Below are 26358 nucleotides of genomic sequence, written 5' to 3'. Positions count from 1 at the left end.
AAAGCCTGCACAAGCCTGTGCTTCTTCTATACATGAAGAATCCTTTTTGGATGAGGTTGATGATGATGTAGATTCATTTTTCACTATTTTCACTCCTTCCATTCCAATCTCGGAAGTTAATATCATAGCTCTTCCTATTTCTTCTGCTACTCCTCATGTCCCTACACATGAACAATATGATCACTTAGCAAATGTGTTTGAAATTTTTTTGACTCTTACCAGTGGTCAAGTTTCCCAACTTGATACATCTTTGATAGGATTTAAAATTTTTATGATGGAGTCTTTTCAACATATTCCTATGCCTTCAGCAATATAGACTGAATCTTGTCAGTCACTATGGATATACAATCTGGATCAATGCCAATGGTCTCCACTGTGCCTGCTTTCGTAAATGAAAGTTTTAACTTGCCTGCATGGTTGAGTAAAATAACAAAAAAGAGAAGGAAAATGATTGTTCCTCTTGACAATCTTCCTATTAAGAAGACTAAATCCAAATCTTTGAAAGATAAGATTGTTTCCAAAATTTTGGTTGATTTTGATAAAACCAAATTTGTTGAGGTTGTTGAGCTTGGTAGATAAATTTGCTGAGAAACTTACTCATTCTAATTACAAGTTTACTAAGGTTGAAGTTGGAAAGAAAACATGTTTGGGTTGTTTGCAAGATGCTCAAGATGCATTGGCTAATGTATCAAAAAGCAATCATGAGCTTTGGGAAAAAAAGAATCGGTTGAAATAGGAGATCTCTCATTTGAATGAGGTTATCTAGAAACAATCTTCTCATAGTATTGTTGTTATGTCTCAAATGTCTAAAGAGAGAAGGTTGATTGAAGCTGCTAAGTCTTCAATACTGGAAATCATTTCTAAAGGAGTTCAAGCTATCATAGAGACATTTGCAGTTCTTAGGCATGTCAAAGAGATAAATGAAATGGAGCAAAACTTAATTTCTTCTTTGACTAAAGAATCTGATAACTTGAAGGAAATCCTTGATGATTGGGATGAAATTGTGAAATTTGATTTGGATGCCTTAGTTTCATGTAACATTCTTCCGTCATGTGAAATGTTCTTTAGATTTCAAGGGCTCATTGGTTACAAGGAGGAGACATTAAGAAAGTTGATCATAAAGTTGCAAGTGGCTTTTGAAGATTGTCAAGTAGTTGAAACAAGTGTCACTTATAATTTGAAACAGATGGGATGTCATGTTATGGATGAACCTGGTAAACTTATTGCAGTAGAGATACTAAATTCAAAAAATACCAACAAGATCAATGCTGATGTAGATTCTGAAGATTTTGGTTCACATACGATGAACATGTTTGTTTTGTATAAATTCTTAACAAAACACTTGTTAGATACTACGACAACAAGTTTCAATGTTGTGTGATCAACATATGAAAATGTAGTGAGAGTTGAAGCCATATCGAAGACTATGAAAATTGCTAATCTTCCCATAGTGTGTGACATCATTGTCAAATTCAAGGCACTAAGAAACAATCTCTAAGATTGTTGTTTTGTTTCTATTGCATGTTAATAGTTGTAAAAAATGCATTACATGAAAAAGCATAATTACATGTAATGTGAGTAACATGTATGTAAAAAGATGTAATGTGAGTTGCATGTGCAGTTGCATGTAACCTTTTATTTTCTCCTATAGTTAGACTAGGTCAAAGTTGGTTGAGTTGCTCCCACTTTTTCCTCCACCTTTTTTTCAACTCCTATTCCTATATAAAGGAGTGCCCCCTCATTGTAAAATTTTTATTATTTATATTCAAGAGAGCTTTGGAGAAATTGTGCCAACAGAACTTTGTTTGTGTAAGCACTAGTTTGAGAGAAAGTGAATACAAATGAGCATTTGAGATTAACTTTGATTAAGTGAGATTGTTATTTGTGTGAATTGTAAGCTTTGTCAATAATTCATCCAGTTTGTCTTTGATTCATGTTATCCTGTGTTATTGGTAATTGTATCTCGTGAATTGAATAGAAAAGAGTTAAGAAGCAATTGAAGCCAGAGCTTTGACTAGGAGAAATTGTGGAAGTGTATAGCTAGAAGCTTTGTCTATAGCTTATACTTCTCTCTTAATTCGAAAAATAGTTAAGTTATTTTTACTTTTAGGAGTCTTTGTGCCCTAATTGTAAAGCTTTTCCTTATAGAAGTATGACCGAACTTAGAGTCAAACTGGTACATTTTCAGCTAGTCTTTGAGGTAGTGAAGGTTTATCGGTATTATTGTTTCTAGCTCTTGAGAGAAGTGTAATTAGAGATTCACCCCGCCCATTACTTGCTCCACAAGTAAGTGGATTCTTTATTGAAAGTTAAGAAGAAAGGATATCAGTAACACCCATTTTATAAAATCTCTCAACTTCTTGCTTACCTTGAGTTGATCCAAGGAATGGTGAGAAGGGGGAGCCTTTCCTTTAACGTAGGAGAGACTTTGTCTCACACACTATGGCTGGTCATCCTATTTTGCCACTAGATTTTATAAAAAACTGTCTGTTGCAAAATATTCACCCAACATTTTTCAAGTTATTTATTTAAATAGCTCATGTGGGTCCCACAGATGTATCTTGTTTAAAGTCGCTAGGTCCTCAACCCATCTGCCCATGATGGTGATGGTCTTATGCCTAATTTTGTTCTGACAATGCTTCCACCCCTTCAATGTGTTTCCTACAAGAAAATTCTCCACAATTAAATCATATTATCATAACAAGTTATAAATAATCATAACAGCTAGTTGCCTTTTCTATTTCATAAATTTGTAATAAATAATCAACTAGCATGTTATCTTCACATGAAATTATAATGACTAACCATCTTATTATTTCACAAGATTATAACCAATTTAACTATCAACTGACTTCATGTGAACCTCAATGGCTATATTTCAAATTAGGTTAAAAATTAGGATGTAATAGAGACAACTACACACCAAGAGCAAGGGATTGGCTTCAGGAGGGATAGGACATCATATGTTACCTGAAGGAAAACTTGTAATGGGCATAGAATCAACAAAAGATGTACACCAACAGACACCAAATGGAGAGGAGTTTCAAAGTAGGGGACTTGGTTTATCTCAGGCTTGAGCCATATTGACAATCTTCATTGAAGGAAAAGGGAAAAGAAAAATTGAAGCCACGATTTTATAGCCCCTATCGCGTAGTCTGTTGCATTGGTGAAGTTGATTATGAGTTGGAACTTTCAGAGGGAAGTTGTATTCATAACGTTTTTCATGTCTAATGTCTGAAGAAGGCCATAGCACAAAATGTCACAATAGCCACAAACCTTCTACCACTCAAAGAAGAAGGCAAGATCATATTGGAACTAGCTGAGATCATCGAAGTATGTGAAAAGACCTTTTGGAACCGCACAATGAAGGAATATTTCGTGCGTTGGAAACACTTGCCATTGGATGATGCAACGTGGGAAGGTAAGCACATTTTCGAGCACCAGGTATTGCATTTTCTTGAGGACAAGCAAAATTTGGGATCAAAGGATTGTAATGTTCTCGTTATAAAATAAATTATTAATCAAACTATTGTAATGGGCCAATTAATCTTGGACCCTTTTTTATTCCATAGTTTGTGTTGTTGTCGGCTATCTTTGTAAACCTTCAAAAAGTTTTCCCTGATGGGTATTTAAGCATGGCTTATAGGTAGTCATTAGGTATGAAATTTGGATTATTTCTTTGTACTACAAATTCTAGTTGGGATTATCTATTGTTCACCATTTCAGAAGTGAAAGATCTTCCCTACTTGGTCATTCCAGTTTCAGTGAGATTCAACCCTCACTATATTCTGTCGCCTATGATACTTCGCTCAGATTTAGAAAATTGGAGCACCATCATATTATAAATTATTGCAAATTGGAGAAAACACTGTGCTTAATTTGATCAATTCTCTATTGTATGTATTGGGCAATTCAATCTCTTGTTTATTTGCATTTAATTTCTATGTTACACCATCTGTCCACCCCTCTCCATTTGCCTTCAACTTGGGACATCACCCATATGACCATCCCTCCAGGTATTCCTTTCCAAACATACCATACTGCCTTAGTATGGTCCTCATTGGCACACTATACGACCATCTCAGCACCGTACGACCTAGTCAGTCCACCCCATTGTGCAACCTTCTTGTATGGCTATCAACTCCACTGCCACTATACACCATTTTGTCATCCACTGTATGACATTCCCTTTTTCTCCACCATATGCTAGCATAGACCACCATACAGTCATCCTTGCCCACTGTACAACCCATCTGATCACCATACAATCTTCTGAACCGTACACTCTGCCCAACCTTCCATCGTACAACCATAATACAACTTTTGTATGACCACTATTATGACCTTCACACCGTATGACCCCCACTTTAAGTTTTATATGACCATCAGGTTGGTCATCACTAGGCCTCTGCACTTGGGACCCTTACATCTTATGCTGGTAGAATACATTCTTAATCTACATAATGCAAAACCTGAATAGCCTCAAGTAATTTCCATGATTAATGTGACCTCTCTGACAAATCAATAGTTCATCGAACAAGTAAAAAGGGATAGGTTGGTTTCTAAAGCTTTTGATGAGTAACTTGAATCAGTGGTTTCTCGTGAAGTTAGTTGCATAGCTTGCTTAGTGGAGACAAAGGTGAAGGCTAAATGAATGATGGCCGACCTAGAAGAAAAGTTAAAAATGCATGGACCGAGGAGAAGGTGAGATGGGAAGATGTTGTAGCTCACATCATAGAAGTTCAAGAATATGGAGCAAACAAATTCTTGGCTGAGAGGCAAAATTTTGGAGTGGATGCAAACTTCTTGTATGTGTCGTGGAGCAACTTGAAATGGAGGAATATGGTCATCGAACAATGCCTAGATGAATGTTTAGAACTAGTCAAAGAACTCAATTGTTTAAAGGAAATCTTGTAGGAATGATGTTAAATGCATCAATGGTTAAATCCTAGGCAACAAGGATCAATCTAGCAAGTACTTGAAAGAGATAGAAGCTGAGTGCCAAGAAAAACCGTGAGATGTCAAAGAGGCCAAAGAGGTATCTACTACCAGCCTAGCAGTCATCACTTGAATAGATTCCATGATCATTATCAACGAGGATCATTTGATGATGCAAATTAAAAAGATGGAACATGCACGTCGAGTCATTACTATTTGGCGGCTGAGGATAGAACAGTTGGGAGTCCCGCAGCAAAAGGAGATTGTGGATTTTGAAGTCGCCTACAAGGACTAGAAAACTACAAGTGGCAATGCAACCATGGAGCAAGCACAACTAGGAAATGCAACAATATTTCAATTACTTAGCCTAAAACCAAGGTTTTGGTCATTTAATTTTTTAGGTTCCAGGGTAGTTTTTTTTTTTTGGTTCTAAGTTTAGTATATGCAACTCTGCCTAGGAGTTAGTTTTATAACTATTTTATGGGCCCTGCAGGGCTATATATTGTGAGAATTTAAATATTTTTGGTATTGATACTCTAGTATTTCTGTGATAGTAACTTAAGTTATTAAAGCAGGTTCATACTGAACCAATTTTGTTATTCTATTTACATGAACAAGGAATATATTCAAAAATTTCTTGATATTGGTTATATGTTATTGGTCATTTGCAGTTATACGTACTAATCATCTGAACTCATTTCATATGGGATGGTTTCATGGTTATGTTCAATAATGACGTAATCTATTTTGTGAATGGTTTTGATTATATTGTTTAGGAATCAATCATCTTTATTTCAGTTATTCTTTGGTACACATTTAAATAAGTCTTTAGGCTTGTTTTTGAATCAATATTATCCTTTCAATACTTTTGCATCAAGAGACAGAAAAGTCTTTTTAAAAGCCTTAGTTCTTTATGGTTAAAAAATTTTGCCAATAAATTCTTTTGAAATAAAGGAAATCAATTCTTATCATTTAAGGAGGGAGTTGTGCCTCAAAACAGAGAGAATTCAATTGAAGGAACTCAATTGTTGTGGGAGTTTTCCTAATTCGTTAACTAGCATTATCAAAGGGAAAAACTGTTCACTAATAGTTTTTGGCGACTCTGCTAGGGAATCCATTAGGTTTCAACATTGTCATATGGAATGGTCTTACCTCATGTAAAGATTTTCCCTATTCTTCAACAAAGATTAGGTTTTGACAATACCCAAGAAGATATCATTTTAGATTTAAACGCCCAAGCCTGGAAACTCAAAACCAATATCGAGTAATTCTTGCAAGTCAGTCAGGTTCTTGAGAGAGAAGAAGAAGGAGCATAGCTCATTAGAGGAATACCCATTTCTCAAGAAGTTATGGTTGGAAGGTTATCCCAACAGCCTCTTTGAATATTAGTAACTGAAAATCCTTTCATGTTAGCAAACTAGCTGGCAGTAAATATACCCAAAGTGAAAAGAGAAAAGGATTTTTGGATCAATCCTATGAATTTGTAAGAAGTCAGAACTTTGCCCCTGATCTAACCCAAAGAAGGAAGTCTATAAAAAGTAAGAGTAGACCTACTTCCCCTAAAAAATTATCTCCAATTGTTGTGAGTTTGCAAGCCTTGATTTTCCCAGGGACATTAGTACCCACTTGTTTTGTTACATCCCAAAATTTTGACCTAATTTTGAACTTTTTCATAACCATTGGATTTAACTGATTATTCTTTCATGATCATGTGAAATAGGTAGTTATTTATATATATTGTATTAATTGTTAATGAAGATAGTAGTTAATCATTAACTGTTAATAGATGATTAGCAATTGTTTGATTTAAAACAATGATTAATATGTTTATATGAAATTATTATAGAATTGTTATTATGGAAAAATTGTTTTCATGGGTCATTACAGAAGAAGATGAAGAGGGGGGAAGAATTGCTAAACAAGATCATCAGAATGAGATGTTTGCTTAGTCTAGTCATCGGGATCAGCAGGTATGACCTTAACAAGATCATCGAAATGAGATGTTTTCTTAGTCCAGTCATTGGGATCAGCAGGTATGACCTTAAACTCTTTTGAAAAGGATGCAACAACTTGATTATAGGATACATTTATGGGACCCACATGAGCTATTAAGAAAATAATCTAGGAAAACATAAAATAATCTAATCAAAATATAAAACATACCTCAAGAGATTTTAATTGATCATTCATCATATTATTATAATTTATATTTATATACATACATATAAATATAAAAATGGAATGGCACCATTAAATTATAATAACTTAATATAATGAAGTCACCCTATTGATATACTTACATAAACGTATGTAAGTATATATTATAATAATAGTGAAATTATAATCTTCCCAACTTTATCTTCTAGCCTTTTAATTTTTTCTTTCCCTCTTCTTTGTTTTACTCGAATTAAACTCTTGGAATTTGAATCGACTTATAATCTTTTGAAACTAACCGAAGCCAAGGAGTCTTGATTGCTCTCCATTTATGGAAGCCGTAGGAGAGAGATGAGACCATATTCCTTATGCTCAAACTTCTTTCTGTCTTGCTATGTATTCAGATTTCCTTGTCTGAATAGAAATTGACCTTGCACTTTACCATTGATACATTTTCTGGTTACTTGCAAATCGATTGTTAAGATATCTCAAGTAGCTCAAATTCCATTCCTTGTCGTGAAAGAATATAGGCTAAGAACAAAGACTTTATGCATTAAAAGTGATGTCCCAATCAACTGAAAGAAAATTGACCCTTTTGCAAGTTCTTCAATAGTAACGATTTATTATTAGGTCATGAATCACCTTTCCAAGTTTTAAATGCATTTTCTATAGCAGTTAGCTAGGCATAGGAATTTCTTTTCATTATCTATGAACACATTGTTTAATATGCTAAATAATCCCTGTCTTTTGTGAATAACTTCTTCATAATTTCATTATATCAGAATCATCATAAAAGAAGTTTAGTAGTAACTCTTAAGAAGTTAAATAGTATCTCTTAAGAAGAGTTTCCAAAAGTAATAAGAATATGTATGAATGTTGATGATCTCAAGAACAAGTTTTGTTTGTCACAACTCATGATAAAAGATATCAAGAGCAGAAATGTCCATAACTTATCTAAAACACATGGGAATCACCAACAATGAAGCTATGAAATTGTGAAGAGGTGAAAAAGGGTAGAGTGCTCATAAAATTTTAATACACCTGGGACTCACTAGCAAGGTAGCCATGAAATGGTGAAGAGGTGGAATAAATCTACAAGAAAACAGATGAGAAATTAGACATGAATAATTTAAAAGAATTATACTTAATAGCTCATATTCATCCTTGTAACGAAACCTGTTGTCAAGTCGAGTGGTGGTGATTGGGCCATTGAACCCATTGGAAATCCTTGGCCAATGTAGTTTATAGGCACGTTTTCCATCTAATGATCACTTGATGTTAGTGGCACTAGTTATGTAAGCATGTCTGTTTCATAACTGAGTGGACATTCAAAAACACCAGGATGCTTAGGTGGTTGGACTAAAAAACATTCCGAGCCCAATCCTGAGGTAGGGAGGACCTTTCTAATTTAATAGAATGTGTGGGGATAAGTATGGTTTGAGGTTGGGAGATTAAACCTATGTCAATACTTCTCCTCTCAACAAAGCCGAGGCTTGCACAACCAGCTAAAGATCCTCCGATAATACTTTTATGTTCCATTCCTTCTTTTCTTGTTAATCATTTACTTTACTTGTATGTAGAAAGGATCATTAATCTAGTTATTTCAATTGATCATGAATACAATTATGTTTCATTAATCTGGTTATTTTAGTTAATCATGAATACAGTTATGTTTCATTAATCGTTAATCTAGTTATTTCAATTGATCATGAATACAGTTATGTTAGTTAGTCATTAATCTAGTTATTTCAGCTAATCATGAATACAGTTATGAATAGTTAATCGTTAATCTAGTTATTTCAATTGATCATGAATACAATTATTTTTTATTAATTTTTAAAAGAAGTTAATGTCATGTGAAAAGGATTCAGTTATATATTTATGAACATTGGGAGTTTTTAGTTTAAACCGTCTTTGTTTTAGATATGAAAATCCATTTGTTACATGTTTCAACGCCTAGGCTTTGGACCTCATTTTACCTCGAATGACTGCTAATCCTTAGGGTGCCCAAGTCAGTCCCCTTGCAATAGGTCCTAGTCTAGATCCTCTCTCGAATGGAGTTAAGGATATCTTTCCTAAATCAATGTAGATGAGAAAAAGTCCACAGATGAACACCTGAATGCCTTTAACACTTCTTGCAGAGTTCTTGCAGTTCCTACAGAGAACATTGTTGTTAGGTTGTTTGTTCAACCCTAACTGATGGTGTTGCAGATTGGTTTCACTATCTCCCAAATAGGGCAATCACAGATTGGGCTTCAATGCAAAATGCATTTGAAGCTAGGTTCAAATCAACAGATGATGAACATACCCTTTTGCTACAATTGACACAACTCAAGAAAGATGTACAAGAACCGATGCATGAATTTGTAGCCAAATTCAACAAAATACTTCATAAAATCCCTAATAAAATATTGAGTCTAAATGACCTAATGATGAAAACCACAAAGGCTTTTTTGTGAATGCAATGCCCTCAGACATCAGTTTTCACTTAAGAGATAGAGTAGTTGATGGTGTTGCTACATAGAGATTAGCAATTGAGTTGGAAGATAACCTTCTAGACACTAGTAAATGGAGAAGGGAGATCCAAGCTTCAAGCTCACAACCATCTACCTCAGGTCAAACTGACCCCTTGGTTCAGAGATTATTGAATGACATCATGACAATGAAGAGGCAAATGCCAAAAAGAAAGACTACATATCAAGACATCCTTAGGAAATTCCCAAATGTAGGCATGGGAGGAAGATAGCCTAATATGCTACAAACAAATCAAAAAATGTTAATTGAAGGCAATTCAGCCAATAAAACAAATCATTGCTTCTTCCACTCCACTGATTATCGTGATGGTTTCGCATGTCCTGAGATGATCCGTCCAAATCAATTAAATGTAAATAAGGAGACAATAGAAGAGATTCCTATTGAAGAAGACTCAAGAGGTCCTGGCGACTGTAAATTTTCTTGAATATGAGTCAAATTCCAAAAGAGGAGGCGATGTCTATGTCACCATTGAAGATCCTTCATGTATAGTAATCACAAGAGGTCAAAGAGGGAGCAAAGTTCTTGAAGATCCTTCTACCTCAAATCCAGCCAGAAAGTGGAAGACTCTACCTAACCAATCGAAGAAGGTCCCTGATACTCCAAGGGATCCAGCTCTAGTGGTAAAGATTTTTTTTTTAAAAAGATTTTGAAACTACCTTTCATATAGTTGAATTTTGTAAGTCTTCTAAAATTCAAATTTCACCAGTTGATTATCTATGTTCAAATCCTAGTGAATTGGATAAGTTTATTGAATTTGTTAAAGGTCCTAATCAGCCACAAACACCTCCATTGAACAATGTTGTGTCTATTTCTAAATCACCCGTGGAGAGCAAAGATAAAATGCCAGCTGAAGATAGCCCTATCATTCTTAAGCCTGCCCTATTTTACATGTTTTTATTTATCCATGGTCATAGTTTGAATAATTGTGTCATAGATTCTAGAGTTTCAGACAATATCATGTTGTGCTCCATACCAAAAGTCTTAGATCTTCCAATCACATAGACCTCAGGAAAATGCTATGCCATGGATTCCAAACAAGTTCCTCTTATAGGCCAGATTAAAGATGCCTAGGTTGTTCTAGTTGAGTTTCCTAAGAAAAGAGTTGTGTTAACCATCTTGGTCGCGGACATTCCTTCCGGTTATGGAATGCTATTAAGCTGAGCCTTTTGTAAAAACCTAGGAAGGAAGGTGAAGTTAGACCGGTCACAAGTGACTATACCAATTGGTAGCAAAAAGGTAGTCTTGAACCCTAAACCCAAGCCCAAATACACCCTTTGGAGATCCTAGGTCCCACATCCTATATCAAGAAATTGAGTTTGCTAATTATGTCATCCTACCATAATAATAGGTAACTCAACCTGAAAGTTCAACTGATCAAGGCATATGGATCCTAGAATTTGATGGTAGTTGTGCTTTGGCTGGCTTAGGAGTAGGGGTAGTTCTCATTTCTCCTATTGTTGAGATCACTCCCTGCGCTTTCAAACTTGAGTTTGATAATACAAATAAAATTGCTGAATACGAGGCCTTGCTACTAGGAATAGAAGAAGCTAAGAAGAAAGGCATTAAGTCATTGAAAGCCAAAGGAGATGTAGAACTGGTGGTTAAATAGGTACAAAATATTTTTTTTGTTAAAAATCCAAGACTAAAGCACTATAGGAACATAGTATAGGATGAGCTAGAGGGATTTGAAGCCTTCTCTATTGAGGCTATGCCATGAGAATTGAACACCAAAGATGATGCACTGGTCGGTTCAACATCTTTATTGGTTCCCCACCTAGATTTCAAGGAAGATCTCTATACTATAGAACTTATACATCATCCCAATGTTCCTAATAATGTTGGCTCATGGCAGACTTTCAATAATGATGCTCACATCAATGCTTTCTTACATGGGAAGGAAGGTTTTGGAAACACATCCTTTGAAGGCTCCTCTTCGGAATGCTATGAGTTCCACCCAGAAGGGAATTCAAATGAGGATACTAAAATACTCCTATTAAAGGGAAATAGGATTCCTAAAGGATTAGTTTCTTTGGAAACCTTATTTGACAAGAGAGATAGTCCTCATAGGAATGTTGCCAATGAGATAGAAAGGATAAAAAAGTCTGGAGATTACAACAAAGTCAACATTGGCACCAAAGAGAAACCAAGGATGGTTAATTTGAGTAAATGCTACAATGAGTTTGGAAAAATCAAATTTACCAAACTATTGAAAGAGTTAAATGACATCTTTGCCTTGTCTTATGAAGATTTGAAGGATTTTAGACAAGGAAAGTTTAAACACCAAATTCCACTCAAACCTGGGCCTACCCATTTCAGGAAAAAGTTGAGAAACTACAACCCCAGAGTAGTTGATGCAATCTTCATGAAGGTGGATAAAATGTTAAAGGCTTGCATAATTTATCCTATTCATCACTCTACCTGGGTGGTTAACATAGTGCATGTTTGTAAGAAGAATGGTAAGATAAGGATCTACGTTGATTTTAGAATCCCTAACAAAGCAAGTTTGAATTACAATTTTGCCTTGCCAAACATGGAGCACATTCTTCAGATGGTTGCGGGCTCCAAAATGATGTCCATGTTGGGCACCTTTTCAAGGTACAAGTAGATAAGCATTGCCCCCAAAGATCAACATAAGACTACTCTTATGACACCATGGGGTACATTTGCTTATAGTTGGATGTCTTTCAGACTAACAAATGCTAGTGCGACCTTTTAAAGAGCCATGAACTCTTCCTTTAGCCATCTACTGAATAAAATCATTGTCATTTACTTGGACAATATGACTATCTTTTCTAGAAGGAGAAAGAAACGGCTAAGAGATTTCAAGCTTGTCCTCCAGAGATGCAAAAAGCATGGTGTCTCTCTAAAATCAAAGAAGTACATTTTCTAGGTCACAGAAAGGAAACTCCTTAGTCACCTAGTTTCAAAAGATGGGTTAAGGATTGATCCTGAAAGAATCAAGACAATGCAATTTTTATGTCTTCCTCATCATCAAAATAGAGTCAAATCTTTCTTCAGATAGATCAACTTCCTAAGGAAATTTGTGCCAAAATTCTTAGAAACTACCGAACCGATAACTAATCTCCTTAGTGAAAAAGTAACTTTCAAATGAAGTGAAGAATCCATGCAAGAATTTGATAAAGTGAAGATAGCTATTGCTTAAACACCTGTTCTAGCTCACCCTGACTATAAAAAAGATTTTGTAATGCATTTCTATGGAAGTGAACACTCTATGTCCGCTGTCCTATTACCAAAAAATGAAGGAGATGAAATCCCCATTTCTTACATGAGTATTCCTCTTAAGAATCATGAATTGAGGTACTCATTGAAAAGAAGGCATTTTTAGTAGTAAAGATTGTTAAGCAATTTTTTTACTACATCCTGCACTCCCACACCACAATTCTGGTACCAAATGTCGTGGTCAAAAGTATTTTGACACAATAGGAAGTAGCAGTCAATAATTGGGCAACCTAAGTTTGCAAAGTCCAAGGATTTGATCTACAAGTAAAACCCACCAACTTAGTAAGGGGTTAGGACCTATGTAAAATCATCATTGATGATCAACAACAAAAATCCCCTAATAAAGAAAGCTTTGTGCTCTAAGTTTTTCTGAAGGATGAGTGGTTCTCGGATATTGCCTTTTATTTAACCTACGGTGAATGTCCTGAGAAATTAACTGGAAAGGTTAGGAGAGCTTTGAAATTAAAGGCAGCTAAATTTGTGATAGTGGATGATGTGTTCTACAAAAAAGGATTAGATGGCATGTTCTTGCACTGCATTGACAAAGATCAGCAAGGGAAGCTTCTCCAAGTTTTTCATAATGAAGTATGTGGGGGACATTACTCATCAACGGTCACTGCATTCAAAATTCTTTATGGTGGGTACTATTGGCCAAGTATGTTTGGTGATGCATAAAAGTGGGTAGGGTGATGTAAAAAATGCAAACTTTTTAGAGGTAAACCTAAGTTGGTAGCTCTCCTTTTGAGACCAGTAATAATAGAAGAGCCTTTCAGACAATGGGGTTTAGACTTTATTGGCCCGCTTTACCCTACCTCTAGTGCAGGGCATACTTGTATCCTTACTGCCACTGATTATTTCAAGAAATGGGTAGAGGCGGTACCTATGAAGAAGACAACATTTGAAGTAGTGTGTCAGTTCTTGAAGGAGAACATTTTAGTTAGGTTTGGTGTCCCTGAAAAGGTAGTAATAGATAATGCCCAAAAATTTTCCTCACAACAGTTGTAGCTATTCTACTATGATAATGGTATAAGATTGTCACACACTTCAGACTATTTCCCATAGTGGAATGGTCAAGCTGAATTGACCAACGAAAATCTCATCACCATCATGTGTAAGTTGGTTAGCAAGAATGCCAAAGATTGGCATAAAAGGTTATACAAAGTCTTATGGGCAGATCACAACACCTAAAAGAGCTATCAGGTGTAGAGGCTTAGCTATCACTCCAACTGGAACTAGCCGCAACAAATCTCCAGAAGACTATTGAAGATACGACTTTTAAGGATACTCTAGAGAAAAGGATCTTTTATTTGATGAAGACAGAAGAAGAAAGAGAGAAGGTCATGAATCATATTACAGAGCATCAAATGCAAGTCAAGAAAATCTTTGATAGCAGGGCCAAGCCAAGGAAATTTATGGAAGGTGATCAAGTTTTGCTCTTGGACAAGCAAAGAGAACCAAAGGGAGCTCATAGCAAGTTCAAGTCAATATGGAAGGGACCCTTTGAAATCAACAAAGCTCTCGGCCCCAATTCCTTCATGCTCTAGTATTTAGATGGAACATAACTTCCCCTATCCTATAATGGACAGGATCTTAAACTCTACCAATTTTGAGGCTTGTCATTCTCTTTCCTTTCTTGTACATATGTTTCTTTTTGTTTTCTACTTGTCTTTTTCGGTCTTTGCTTGCTTTCGATTCTCATTTTGTTAGTTTTCTTAATGCAAAACCAGAGATGTTGAATCCATTTTCAGTCTGTTACGATCCAAATCCCCAGTCAGAGCCAACTATTACCCATATAAAAGCCCCATATATTCTTGCTCAATATTTTTCAATGACTCCCTATCCAGTCCAAGTTTTGAACATTGAACCTTGAACTCATTTGAGTTCAATGTTCAAGTTCACTAGTTCTTGTTTCCGTCAGGCCTACAATGTAAACCTTTGTCGTAACCCTGAACTTGAACTCTAAACTAATTAAGTTCAAAGTTCAAGGTTCAACCAACTTGTCCAAGCGGTAGTTGAGCTCAGCATTAACATAAAGTCCATTGAATTTTGGATGCATTTTGAAACCTAACTTCGAATTGCCATTCTTTTCAAACTTAATTTTTTGTCACTAGTTTCCCCTTTCACAAAGTTTATGATGGTTTCATACGCTTGATTTCTATATATTTGTGGCTTTGAACTTGAACCTAAACTTCTAAATAGTTCAATGTTCAGTTCACGAACCTAGAACATTCAAGAAGACTGGTGTGTGGCAATACGGAGATGCGTCAAGATCCTAATGAAAAAGATGAAGTGGCACCTTGTAATAAATGATTGGTATGAACTGTGGCAAGAAGATTTGTTACATGCGAAGGCAAATACTCTCATCAAAGTTACCTTAAAAGGAAAAATATATTTATGGTATTCATAGGATCAATCTATTAAAAGAAGAATTGGTTGGTTTTTAAATCTATCTACAAAAGGGCATAATTTTTGAAAGAAAATGGGTACATAAGCTTTAAAATGACCTCCCCCTACACCGATCAGGACAACATAATTTTTTAAAGAAAAATGAGAATAGAAACTTCAAAACGACCTCCCATAATTCTTTGACCTACCCTTTTTTTTTCAAAGAAGCCACCTTACTTGTACAAATCTATCCAGCAACCAACCTTAAACTAACTCATATTGCATACTATACTGTAATAACCTTGTCTGGTTATAGCTAAAATCAAGATCAATTTCATTCACATTTCAATGGTTTGACATTTTGTCAAACACTTGGCAAGTAGCCCAATTACCACTAAGTATATGATGTCTTAAATTTTCAAACACAATACTCTGATGTACAGGAAACTGATCACAAATTTATTTAATTTTGGCCTTATAAGTTTTGTATAAATAAATACCAAATGCCAATAAACAATTCTGAAATGATTCACACCAGCCTTTGAATTCATTCATCAACAAACCATATAGCAATATAATGAAAAGGAAATTTTATTGTTGGCTGATTAAAAGTCAAAATTTGAAGCCAACCTGCTTACATTCAAACTACATAATATTAAATGAATTTTACAAAATAAGAACCTAATTTTTGCCATAGAATGTAATTTCAAAGTCAAATTGAAAGCCGCCTGGTCCAATTTCAATTTGGCATTCACAATCTACCCTTACAAATGCTGCCCAAAAAAACTCCAATCTACAGACTAAACCCTCGTCCAACAAAAAAGAAATTATAATATTCAATTGTATAAATGCTCCTCAGCCACAGTTAATACAGAAAGAGGAGACAATAATAAAAGTCAAAAGTCCACAATACCTCAATTGTGGATTCTCAGAATTAAATCTACAACACTTCAGCTGTAGATCCCAAACCCTTATACTTTAGCAAGGGCACAAACTTTAGAGTAAAAAATGTCACAAAGACAACAACAGCAAAATAAGAAAATCAAATAATTGGGTGCTTCTCTCATCAAATGTCCTCATATTTATAATCTTCAAATGGCACCGGTTTCCCAAAAGCACTCCACATAAGAAGCATATTATACACAACATTAGAATATATTAAAATGCCATTAATATAATTTATTAAATTCTTTTGGCTCCAGATAATGACCTTTTCCACCATAACATAAAATTTTGACACGCAAGGCCACTGTTTCTTGTTCCCACAATTTAGAACTTTTTGTCCCGATTCCAACAAGCTATGATACTGAGGTGACCAACAAAAATAATAACATCAACGCATTTAGATGTATAATAGTAATAATAATTCACCTATCTTGCAAAAACAACTGAAGAAGCGTTAGATTCAAAATTTGACAACACCAAAGTGATTTTGATGATGAAAGATGATGAATGAACCGGACAGGGTGACTTACTATAAATAGACACTCCCTCCAAGATTCTTGGAGCCCAAATCAGAAGCCTAAAATAAAAATCAAGAGCATCACCCAACTCCTCTAACTCAATTGAGCTCATCGAAATGAACAACTTGACTTACTGTAAATAGTAAGTTCCTCAAATGGAGCCAAAACACACCATAGGCTATTGAAAAGCCTATAACCACATAACTAAGACCCTCAAATCCTATTGTTAGCTCATGAGGGTCACGGTGGTGCACTACCTAGCCAAATGCAGGAACTTGCTAAAAATGAGGACATTACAATCCTCCCTCCCTAAGATTTCTTGTCCCCAAGCAATCTTGTAGCAAAATGGACATCACAATCCACTTGAATCCTAAAGGTAGAACTATATACTATGCATGCTATGTACAAACAACTCCTATAGCACCAACCCCCAAATAGAGAACATCAACATTAGAATCATCTAAAAATTGACCCGAGGTGTTGATGAAGGCAACAACTCATTAGAACTCAACCCAACTGAAATACCAACTTTGTCCACACCTGAGTCCCCATCAAACTAATACTCACACCCAACTACACTGTGGAGATGGTAACAACCATATATACTTGAAAAACTACCACTAACTCCAACCTCTGCCAAACTGTCTTGGGTGTGTATATATTGCAAGGGGTCTAATTTGTAGTTATCAATCCCATCTGCAAAAGATGATGTGAACCCATCCTATAATGGATGGCATGAAACTAGAGCCAACCCACATTGATGTGAAACCAAATCCTCTACTTGTGGGTCAAAAGAAAAATGATAAGCACTCATCATGGTGTAATGTTGATAAAAACTCCCAATCTTTGTCAAGGGTTCATCATCATCAAACTGGGAATCAGAAGATGGCTCCAATCTTTGACTCCAAACTATTGGTTGGGTAGGATCCTAGGCACCCCTCTCAACAAACCCAACCTCAAAATCCTTGTGAGGAAGCACAGTAGATAGAGTCTCTACAATCTTTCCCACCAACCTCTAAATAGCACAAGAGCCTTGGATTAGAGTACCCTCAGACACTCTAATTGAATCCTCCCTCACATCTGAACTCTCCAATAGATACTCTATGAACGACTTTTTGTAGTAGAAATTATATATGGAAGCATCAACCTACTCCCCTGCGACCCATAGCCGATCCCTTTGAAAATGTGGCACTACCATCTGCCTAATGGTACCATCTATATGAAATGAAGAAATAGATCTGCTTCTGGTAGAAGGAAGGAAATCACCACGAGAGCTCGTCTCCCCTTATGCTCTCACCTCCTCTGTACCTACTGCACCCATATGTTGGATGGATGTGTCAGCCAAATCATCACATCCCTCATCCCCAACAGTGGAAGCAAACTCACCACCAACCACAATATGTAACTGAACAGGGTCTGGGGCTAGTGTTGACTGTATACGCTCTAACTCCATGGTAACCTCACCCAATTGTAACTATGACTCTTGAAGGGCCAAGTGAGTATACTAAAGAGAGTCCATAGTCACCTCAAACTCCTAGGTAAGCTCAGCTACCTCCTCTTTCCTTAACATCTCATAATAGGTGCTACCCCACTCCAGAAGGTAATCCTAGTCAGCAACTAACTGAGAGTAACTATGCTTCAAGATTTTGGCAGCCTCTCAAAATGTATGAACCTCTGCTAGGGAAAGACTACTACCACTGTGCTCATCTAACATAGGAGCATCCCACCCAGACGTAGCTAGCATTTGATAGACAACATCATGATGCCCAAGAGCTGAAGAAATGTCACTGTCACTAACCTTTAGCTGACTAGTCACATGATGTCTCTATAACCCTTGACTCCTATGCAATATCTCTATCTCACAAATGACACTATGATAGGAAACTAAATCAAAACTACCCACCACAAGATCACTCATATGTATGCCATCATCCTCGCACAACTCCACATTCGAGATACAACTACAAGGTACCATAATCAACACCTCATCTAAAGATATGGAAGCCCTCGCAATATCAATATCCTTGCACGTCCCAACTTCTACCTCAAAAGATATATCATGTAAACACTAATCCTAGGACCCATCCAAAACCTTGTTGGAGTCATCAGCTGATACCTGGCAAGGGATATTGTACTCGGTGCAACTCATCACATGAACAAATGTATCATTAGATGTGTCCATACTATCTACATCCACATCTACTGACTCCGCTGTAATATACAAATCACCAACATCACAACTAGGTGACTCCATACATGCATTGGTCCCACCTAAGGAAGAAATTGCCTCTTGTATTGGAGCAACAGTATGATAACTCACATAAAAATCTCCAATAATAATCCCCTCCTCAAGAGAACCAGAAGTGTCAGTAATAACAACTGCATCAACTGTCTCTTTACTAGCTGCAAAAACTTTGGGAGCCTCAATCTACTTAAGTTCAATGCCTCTATCCACCAAGGGTATTGACACATCTACTGATCTCTGTGAAATGAGTCCATCATCAACATTGTGGATGGGGCTAGTAGGTGTTGCACTAAATATAGGTACATCAGCCTCATAGACACCTGTCGGGGAAAATTCAAGCTTCCTTCCCTACAACCTTGATGTCAGCCTTCTAAAGGGGGAAACCATATACCTCGTTGCCCTCTCAATTGTCATAGGATCTGACAAGGTCCCTGCCAACCTCTATTGGTGAAGCTTCAGTTTCTTCAAACTCTCCTGCAAGGCATTTATTTTTATGCTAACTTCCTCATTACTCCACTAACTTCTAGAACTGCTAGTCCTATGTCTGTCCATAGCTGGAAAAAGCTATTGTTGGTCACTCCACAAACAACAATAGATCTGAAATCAAAAACTATTTTCCTGCCCCACAGGATGGCAAGAAAGTGCTCTAATACCACTGTAATTACCCTGTCTAGTTATAGCTAAATAAAGCATCAATGTCTTTCACATTTCAATGGTTTGACATTTTGTCAAACACTGGGCAAGCAGCTCAATTACCACTGAATATATGATGTCTTAAATTTTCAAACACAATATCAGGATGTACAGTAAACTGATCACAAATTTATTTAATTTTGGCCTTATAAGTTTTGCATAAATAAATACCATACGCCAATAATTTTTTTTGAAATGATTCACACCAGCCTCTGAATTCATTCATCAACAAACCATATAGCAATATAATGAAAAGGGAATTTAATTGTTGGCTGATTATAAATCAGAATTTGAAGCCAGCCTATTTACTTTCAAACTATATAATATTAATTGAATTTTACAAATTAAGAACTTGGTGTTTGCCATAGAATGTAATTGCAAAGTCAAACTAAAGGTGTCTGGTCCAATTTCAATCTGGCATTCACAATCTACCCTTCTAGATGCTGCCCAAAACAAACTCCAATCTGTACACTAAACCCTCATCCAACAACAGAGAAATTATAATCTTCAATTGTATAAATGCTCCTCAGCCACAATTAATACAAAAAGAGGAGACGATAATAAAACTCAAAAGTCCACAATACCTCAATTGTGGATTCTCAGTTTTAAATTTACAATACTTCAGCTACATATCCCAAACCCTTATACTTCAACAAGGGCACAAACTTCAGACTCAGAAATGTCACAAAGAAAATAAGAGCAAAATAAGATAATCAAGTAATTGGATGCTTCTCTCATCAAATGTCCTCATATTTATAATCTCCAAATGGCACCGATTTCCCAAAGGAACTCTACTTAAGAAGCATACTCTACACAACATTAGAATATATTAAAGTGCCATAAATATAATTTATTAATTGCTTTTGGCTTCAGAAAATGACCTGTTCCACCATAACTTAAAATTTTGACATGCAAGGCCATTATTTTTTGTTCCCACAATTTAGAACTTTTCGTCCTGGTTCTGAGCTATAATACCGAGGTGACCAACAAAAATAGCAACCTCAATGCATTTAGATGAATAATAATAATTCACTCGTCTTGTGAAAACAACTGAAGAAGCATCAGATTCAAAATTTGACAACACCAAAGTGATCCTGATGATGAAAGATGTTGAATGAACTTGACGGGGTGACTTACTATAAATAGACACTCCCTCCAAGATTCTTGGAGCCCAAACTGAAAGCCCAAAATAAAAACCGAGAGCATCATCAAACTCCTCTAACTCAACTAAGCTCATTGAAACAAACAGTTTGACTTACTATAAATATTAAGTCCTTCAAATGGAGCCAAAACACACCATAGGCCGTTGGAAAGCCTATAACCACATTACTGAGACCCTCAAATCCTATTGTCAACTCACGAGAGTCACGATGGTGAATTGACTTCGCCAACTGTAGGAACTTGCTAAAAATGGGGACATTACATTCTATCGGGCCTACAATGTAAACCTTTTTCGTAACCTTGAACTTGAACTTTGAACTAATTAAGTTAAAAGTTCAAGGTTCAACCAACTTGTCCAATCAATAGGCAGGCTCGGCATTAACATAAAGTCCATTGAATTTCGGGTGCATTTTGAAACCTAACTTTGAATTGCCATTCTTTTCAAACTTTATTTTTCGTCACTATTTTCCCCTTTGATGAAGTTTATGATGGTTTCATCCGCCTAATTTCTATATATTCATGGCTTTGAACTTGAACCTAAACTTCTAAATAGTTCAATGTCTAGTTCACTAGCCTAGAACATTCAAGAAGACTGGCGTGCGACAATACAGAGATGTGTCAAGATCCTACCGAAAAAGCTGAAGTGACACCTTGCAATAAATGATTGGTATGAAGTGTGATAGAAAGATTTGTTACGTGCAAAGGCAAATACTCTCATCAATGAATTTAGTGTCCCTATCAAATCCATACTTTCCATGTTAACTCATGATGCGAGTATCCATTTAAAGGCTTTTCCAAATTGCTTTCCTTTTCATTATGATATCAGCAAAAAGGTAAAAGCTCACCCTTGTATGGAGTCATAGGCGGTTTGTAACTGGATTGATCGTGGAAGTACATTTTTTTTGTCTCGTACATGGTGAGTTTCTTTTATCTTTCTCAATGGTTACTGTTGCTTCTTTCACTTAAGCATGTAACTTTGATAACCACCTCCATTCCTAGTTGTTCTTAACTGTTTTTGAAAAGGATTGTTGAGTTTTATTTTCATGGCTAGCTCTCGCCCCAAGTTACCAAAGGAAAAGCCTATTTCTTGCCCGCACTAAAAGATACCTTCCTTGCCAATGAAGGTATGAATAAGTTGCTAGCTATATTCTCTAAACCAAATCCTGATTCTATCACTAGTACATTTCCCCTTGTTTTTCTACCAATATTTTCGACCAAAGGTCATATTGGCCTATGATTTCATGTTTTTTTAAATTTTTATCCCCGTGTTGGTCGAAATTTCAACCAAACTAGGGTTTTATGCTCAAGTTGGTCGAAATTTCAACCAACTCGGATTCATAACCAAAAAAGAAGAAGAAAATTTTTGCGGGATCTTTTTGAGAAAATGTTTGAACATAAAAATTTTGTAGTAGCTGATCTAGATTGGGGAGGAAGGACAAGAAAAAGGGATATGATTCTAGATATACGCCTTTGTGTATTAAATTTTCTGCTAAGGAGCTTGTAGATTCTGCAATGGAGAGGTACAAGATGGTTAAGGAAATTGGGGCAGGAAATTTTGGAGTTGCAAAGCTTATGCAAGATAAGAAGAGTGGAGAACTCGTTGTAGTCAAGTTCATTAAATGAGGCGAAAAGGTAGGGCTTATTTGAAACCTTTAGGAATTTATGCTTCTAAGAATTTCCTACTCTACAAAAACATTTGGTTAGAAGTTTTGAACAAATTAAAATAGAAAACATAAGAGCTCAGAAGTAGTTTCACGATTTAAGCCCTTTATAGCTGCAGACCTTGATTAATGTCTCACTTCCGATTTATCATTTGAAATTAATGATAAAAAATTGGACTAGACAATCTTTCAAACTTGTTTTTGGGTGGAACTTCTGATATTGATGATCTTCGTTCAATTGTAATTTATTTTCATTTTTTGAAAATCAAGGGTTTGAATTTCTTATTTTGTCTACAGATTGACAAAAATGTGATGAGGGAAATTATCAATCGCAGGTCTCTGTGCCATCCCAATATAGTTCGCTTCAAGGAGGTCAAAGATCCATTGAAAAATAAATAATTATGTGAGTTTTCATTTTTGAATTTGTTTAGTATTTCTGTGGTTGGATTTCAATGCATTGGGGTTTCAAGTAGTGCTCACTCCGATGCATTTGGTATACTTATGGAGTATGCTGTTGGCGGGGAGCTTTTCGAATAGATTTGCAATGCGGGTCGTTTCAGTGAGGATGAGGTTTGTATTTAGAAGCTTCTGCTAGTCATTATACATGTATATCTTCGGTTTTATAGTTCACAAAGGATAATCATAGACATCAATGTGAAAACTTATCTAAATATGTTTTCCAGTAACATTTTCTTTGATTTCTCCACATATCTTTGAAATAATGATTTTGGGTATAGAAGCTTTGTTTAGACACACTTACGGCTTGGTGACTATGTTATTATTAAATTGTGAATTCTTTTTGTTACGAGACATTAGAACTAAATATTGGTTGTAGGCCAGATACTTCTTCCAACAGCTCATATCTGGTGTCAGCTATTGTCATGCCATGGTAGTCTTCTTCATAAAATTATTCCTCTCTTTCATATGGTACTGATTTTCTGGTAGGGTTTGATTGGGTTTTTGTTGCACCATGTATACAACAAGTTTGCCATAGGGATCTCAAGTTGGAGAATACTTTATTAGATGGAAACTCTTCTCCTCGACTGAAAATCTGTGATTTCAATTATTGCAAGGTATAAATTAGGACAGAGTCTACTGGTAAAACATGTTCAAATCCTATTTATCTATTAAACAAAAGCATGCCCAAAATAGTTAAATTCTCAAATGTAAATTACCACATGATATTTATTAACATAAAAGAATCTGGCCCTAATTTTTTGAAACCCTCTTGTTTTGGTATTTGCTCTCTTATCCTGCTCCTGTGTCATATTCTTTGTTACAAAATACTTGTATCGATTTTACTAAGCATTAACTACTTGTTTGTACTAATAGACTTTTTCCTGTGATTGAAAAAGAACTTTTGGTATTAGCTGAGTGGTAGCTAATATAAATTGCATTTGTAATTCACTTTTTCTCAATGGGCACGGCCATGTTTGTCTTATCTCTCTCTATAGTATTTTCTTCAGTCTTCTTTGTTGCATTCCTAACCAAAATCAACGGTAGGAACCCCTACCTACATTGCTCCAGAAGTTCTATCCAAAAAGGAGTACAATGGCAAGGTACACTAATTCTAAAATACTACAATTCATAAGAAATTCATTTCATTCCATTCCCAGTTATGCTGATGTTGTAGACCTTGGCATCACAATATTGAAATAATCATGACACAGAGACTTGGGTGTGAATCTATGTAGATAGCAGATGTATGGTCATGTGGAGTGACTCTCTATGTGATGTTGATAGGAGCTTATCCATTTGAAGATCCGGAGGGCCCCAGGAACTTTAGAAAAACTATTGGAGTAAGCTTTGCTTATTCTTATTTATTTTTATGCCAATCAGCTTTCAAAGGGATTAATTGAGTTGTGATTGAAAAAAATTAATGGTTCTTTTGTAGAGGATATTAAGTGTGCAATATTCAATACCAGAATATGTATATGCAACAGAAGAATGTAGGCATCTGCTGTCTAGAATTTTTGTGGCTAATCCTGCTAAGGTAAATAGACATCTCTACTCTCATAGCTAAAGAAGATCTTAATTGCATGTTCAATGTATGTTGGCTAAAATGCCATATGAATATTTTCAATTTTAATATACCCCTTTATGGATTGAACTCCAAGAAAAACAAAGGCATGTCACCAACTAATTCATACTAGTTTCACAATAGTAGCAGATAAAACTAAAGAAAAATATTGTTTTAATCAATTCTATTGGCATCTCTATCGGCACTCAATCTATATGTTACTGGGAGATAGTTTTATGATAACTTTGGCATTGTATTTATAGATTGAGCCAATCATATTTAGCTCGAAGTAAGTCATGTCCTCACTGCATCACTATTTACATTCTATTGCTTTTTACTTGTATGTAACATGATTGGCCCTCTACTAGGTAGAGGGTTCAATCTTATTGCCCCCTACTAAGGATTACAATTGGTAAGAAACAAGCACACTTGGCAGAAGCTTCCATACGCAAGTTACCTGTTAAGCATCTCTCACTTCATCTTAAGAGTTTGTGGATTGTGCCACGATGAATGGTCAAGGCATGATTTATCATGAATTTGGAGATAGGTTACAAGTCTTCTAGAAGTACAAATTTGAACAATCTATAAGGCATATTATTTATCCCCACATCAAGTCTCAAACATCCATTATCTTATGTCGGTTTCTGAGATTAGAATGCCATGGTCAGTGTCAGCCGACTGGATGGTCCCGACGGTGTTTCTAGAGCCAACGAAATGATTGTCGTCGGTGTTTTGTATTTTGTAGCCGACAGGTAAATAGTTTGTAGCAGATATAATGTTTGTGGTCGACGGACTCCTTCGGGAAGGTTCAGCGGATAGTATTTATCTCTCGTCTGGGATCATTGTAAATTATCATTAATCTTCTATCAATTATTCATCTTATGAAGCATAATGTATATCTGGCATATGCGAATATAATTCTTCTATTTTGTTCCATTGTCTGTATGCGTTGATTTCTTTACCAATATGATAAACAGTCAGTGGAGAACATGACTATCAGGGAAAGGATAGTTTCTTGTTTTAGGGCTATCGATTAACTTCAATTTGCATAGTTGATCAGTCAACCTTCTATAGTGTTTTCTCTGTAAACTATATCTTTCCAATTTCTAGGTTCGTATCCCAAAAAATGGCTCGTAGGATGTTGACTAGTTCTCATTATAATTGATTTTATTTCAGTTTCAATTGCAAATAAACTAATTGAAGAAGAAGATAGAGGGAGGACAAGCCAACAAAATTTAATTTGTAAAAAACACTTATTCATTGGAATAGTTTATTGCATAAAATCTTACAAAGATTCTCTATTGCATTCCCAAAGTTTGCTCCAAATTAAAAATTTATAATAATAGTGATCACAGATACATAACCGTTATGCAGTTCTGGCACAATCCAAATTCTACTTCAAATTAAACATTTGTAACAACAGTGACCATAGATTCATAACCGTTGCAGTTTTGACACATCTGCCTAGGCAAGATCAATTTAACCTCAAGCAGTTACAATTTATCGTAATCTCATTATTGATATTTTGGAGTCTTAATGATGTTTCTTTTGATTTTTCCTATACAAAGAATAACTCTTCCTCAGATTTGGAATCATCCATGGTTCTTGAAGAACTTGCCTAGAGAATTATTAGGAGCAGAGGCAGGGTACTAGTATGATGATCCATTATACCCATTGCAGAGCGATGAAGAACTCATGAAGATTTTGGCAGAGGCAAGAAGCCTATCAGGAGTTAAGAAAACCAATGAAAAAGTCATAAACAAGATCCTCGAGGGGAATTTCTAATCTTTCCATGACTTCCAAAGAGGAGACTATGATTTGTCTCTAGATCTATGCCATGAGAATAAAATATGTAAATGTAAA

The 26358-nt window shown here is 35.7% G+C and overlaps 1 protein-coding gene across 11 annotated transcripts in view; it reads left to right on the top strand.

The window, feature by feature from the left end:
* Positions 1-22036: 22036 nt before the first annotated feature.
* The window catches only part of LOC149557557 (protein MOR1-like), an 85412-nt gene continuing 81090 nt past the window's right edge, over positions 22037-26358 (top strand). For 3 of the 11 annotated variants that reach the window (XM_089832192.1, XM_089832189.1, XM_089832190.1), the window contains exons 1-5: positions 22040-22446; positions 22773-22878; positions 22983-23045; positions 23979-24034; positions 24170-24274. The gene's annotated coding sequence lies outside the window, so the exon portion shown is untranslated. Of the gene's footprint in view, positions 22447-22772; positions 22879-22982; positions 23046-23941; positions 24275-24369; positions 24469-26358 lie in introns of all 11 variants that reach the window. The other 8 variants (XM_089832198.1, XM_089832196.1, XM_089832201.1 and 5 more) reach the window with 6 other exon arrangements.

This window comes from Cupressus sempervirens, chromosome 5 (genome assembly GCF_028749045.1).
Source record: "Cupressus sempervirens isolate cs-2001-9-10 chromosome 5, ASM2874904v1, whole genome shotgun sequence".
NCBI lineage: Eukaryota > Viridiplantae > Streptophyta > Pinopsida > Cupressales > Cupressaceae > Cupressus > Cupressus sempervirens.
The sequence above is the reverse complement of the archived record's forward strand: the minus strand, read 5'-3'. Positions and strand labels throughout refer to the sequence as shown.